This window comes from Macrobrachium nipponense, chromosome 21, assembly GCF_015104395.2.
Source record: "Macrobrachium nipponense isolate FS-2020 chromosome 21, ASM1510439v2, whole genome shotgun sequence".
NCBI lineage: Eukaryota > Metazoa > Arthropoda > Malacostraca > Decapoda > Palaemonidae > Macrobrachium > Macrobrachium nipponense.
The window spans coordinates 32,493,896-32,497,596 of record NC_087212.1 but is presented as its reverse complement, the minus strand read 5'-3'; positions in this window follow the sequence as shown (position 1 = coordinate 32,497,596).

The window sequence follows — 3,701 nt, the reverse complement described above, 5'->3', positions numbered from 1 at the left end:
TATATATATTTTATATATATATATATATATATATATATATATATATATAGTATATATATATATATATATATATATATATTATGTTTATTGATCACCTCGTCTACCCAGCATTTAGTTAAATATTTCGATTGCTAAAAGAGCAGCCATTTTCTCCCTTAATTAACTTTGGGAGGGAGACACAAGGCAAGCCGATAGATCGGAATGTCTGCTTAGGCTTTAGCTTAAAGTAAAGGAGGCAGGCCAGGATTAGATAGGCCTCGATGTGGGCTTTAGGAATCCCTAACATAAGACCTCTTTTCCTTTCCAAATTTGCTGGGTGTTTTTGCATCTTTCAGAGACTTACGGAGGAAATGGGCGCAGCTCAGGCCATTTCGAAAAACAACCTCATCTCAGAGACTGCTGGAGGCAATGGGCGCAGCTCAGGCCATTTCGAAAAACAACCTCATCTCCTCAGTCCAGGCCAAAATCTCCAAGAGGAACGACGTGTCCTCACCTCTGACTGACCCACAGAAGTCAGCCATTTGTGTAGCCCCACGCTGGTTGGCGCCGGGCCCCCTTCACATATCAGACACATGTTCAAGCCTCCAGGATTAAAAGGTATGTCTAGAAAGTGCAAATCCAACCAGCCCTGTTTCTCCAAGACGACTCTTGCCAATTTCCATTTTCAAAACTCCTCCTTTATCACTTCTCGATTGAATTTCCTTTTTGTCTCCATCGGGCCACGTGCTGCCCGTGACCTGTCTCAAGTTTAAATCTTCATTAAATATTTCATTTAACATTAGAGTTCCTCCCCATTGTGTTAGACAAAGTGAGTAACTGTAAATTTGAGCAAGAAGTCTTTATTTTACATTGTGTTAATCTGGAACCCCTTTTCCAGATTCGCTGAGTCCGTGTCCTGTCTCGCTTGCAAGTGCTTCCTTACAGTATCCAAGATCACAATGATCCCTTTCAGAAACCAGCCTTGTTATACATCTGTTTATGGCCAGCTTTTCCTTCATTGTGAGATAGATTTGGCCCACGTGCGGACAAGTTGCATTTACTGTTCCCAGGCCATTCAATGGCCTCTTGTAAATAAATGTATGTAAAGTAATTAGCTGAGTTTCCTGGCGACCTCTTTTTTTCTAAAAATAATAATACCAAAAACCTTTTTCCCTTTTTTAAGGTAAGTTAAAATCTAGTACTTTGCATTTCATTTATAATATTTATTTCCCGTTTACGTATTTGGTTTATATGAGGCCCGATACGTAACAATATATATATATATATATATATATATATATATATATATATATATATATATATATATATATATATATATATATATATGGGCTATATGTTACGATACATTACTACATTACATATCTACTAATTTTAATACGTCTCCCCACTCAAAACCTTTTAGACTTAAGCATTTATTGTACTCATACCTCATTACTTTCCGCACGTATTAGCAGCGGCGTCTCTCTGTGGGCAAGTCATATTAGAACGTGCGTTTCCCTTCATTTGCGTTATAAGTGAATAAAATGAATAGATAAATAAATGACTGGATCATGCCACGAAGAAAGGTCGTACAGAATCTCGTTCGCAGCCAACTTATGAATTAGGGCAGACAAGGCTGCCATTAAGATTAAAACGGAAGGTTTAAAAAAAAATGGGAGAAGTTTTTGTTTAACCTGACAAGCTACGAGAACTGTCATACAGAATCCCAACTTTAAAGTTACTTTGATTAAGAAAGATAACCGAACTTCCTCCAGCCAATCATTAATTTAGGTAGACATTTTGATGTTAATATTAAATAGAAAAATTAGGAGTCCAAAACTTTTCAGGAGGATTAATAAAGTCTAGATTCAGAATTTTTTTTTTTTTTCTGTCCGGTGAGCCAAAAATAAGTTTGTGGTCATCATTCATGTGGCTCAGCGGGACATTTCTCAGAATGATGGTCTCAGTGACAAGGGAACCACGCCTCAGCCATTGCCTGCTCATTCTGACGTCATTAACGGTCTTGTATTAGCGTCTGGGAGGACCTTTCTCATTACGTTGTCGCGCCCTTCTAGTGGTTAAAACGTTTCTGTGTGTACCTTGTGCGCACGCGCATGCATGTATGTGTGTGCGTTTTAATCATTATCTTCCTAGGAAATGAAATCCTTAGTGGGGAAAGAGCCGTTAGATCACTTCACGTGATGCGCCGTAGGCATTACTTAAGGTTCTTTGTGGCATCCCTTCGGCCCCTATAATCTCCTTCATTCCTTTAACTGTACCTCCGTTCATATTCTCTTTCTTCCATCTTTCTTTCCACCCTCTCTTACAGTTGTTTCACAGTGCAGCTGCGAGGTTTTCCTTCTGTTACACCTTTCAAACCTTCCTACTGTCAGTTTTTGTTCAGCGCTGAATGACCTATTAGGTCGCAGGGCTTGGCCGCTAAATACTTTATCTGTATTATAATTCATGGGATATGAAATACTTGAGTCGTTTTCCATAAGCCTCGTTCTCTCCAAGGCAACTTGCTTTGTGCACGTACGTTCGACCGTGCACCGTGAACGTATTTATACACACACACACGTGCACTGAATCCCACTATATACATCCTTCGTCTCTCAGTTCCGCCTCTCCACATTACCCTCAAAAAATCTCGCATAAAGAATAAATCACTGTAAAATATACAATTACTCTGTGGCCATTCGCTGGCGTATGTTTTATAATAACAACGCGCAATAAAATATGGACGATGCCATCCAGCGGGACTATTTATACAGCGATATTTTGTACCGCCAGCGCCATTTGTGCATCTCTCCGCGAGATATTGGTCCACTGTGACGTCATTTCTAATTGCATTTTACGAGACTGCAACGAGCTGTGCTTTATATGTTGCCAGGAAATAGAGAGGGACCATATTTCTCATCCAGATCCTCCAATGACTCCGACAGCATTCCTTGCAGAGTCTTTGATAAGGACTCTCTTCTTTTTCTTCTTTTTTTTTGCGTCTTATATTTCCCTAAGGGCTCTCGCCCTAACAAAAAAAATTAACTTTTTTTTTGCGTCTTTCATTTCCATAAGGACTACCATCCTAACTAAAAGAAACTTTTTTTTTTTTTTTGCGTCTTTCATATTCATAAGGACTGTCATCCTAACTAAAAGACTTCACATTTTTGTGTCTTTCATTTTCGTAAGGACCGTCATCCTAACTAAAAGACTTCATATATTTTGTCTTTCATTCTCGTAAGGACTGTCATCCTAACTAGACTTCATATTTTTTGTCTTTCATTTTCGTAAGAACTCTCATCCTAAATAAAGACATCATATTTCTAGTCTTTCATTTTCGTATGGACTGTCATCCTAAATAAAGACATCATATTTCTAGTCTTTCATTTTCGTATGGACTGTCATCCTAAATAAAGACATCATATTTCTAGTCTTTCATTTTCGTATGGACTGTCATCCTAAATAAAGACATCATATTTCTAGTCTTTCATTTTCGTATGGACTGTCATCCTAAATAAAGATAACATATTTCTAGTCTTTCATTTTCGTATGGACTGTCATCCTAACTAAAGACTTCATATTTTTTGTCTTTCATTTTCGTAAGGACTGTCATCCCAAATAAAGTTATCATATTTTTAGTCTTTCATTTTCGTAAGGAATGTCATCCTAAAAAAAGTCATCATATTTTTAGTCTTACATTTTCGTATGGACTGTCATCCTAA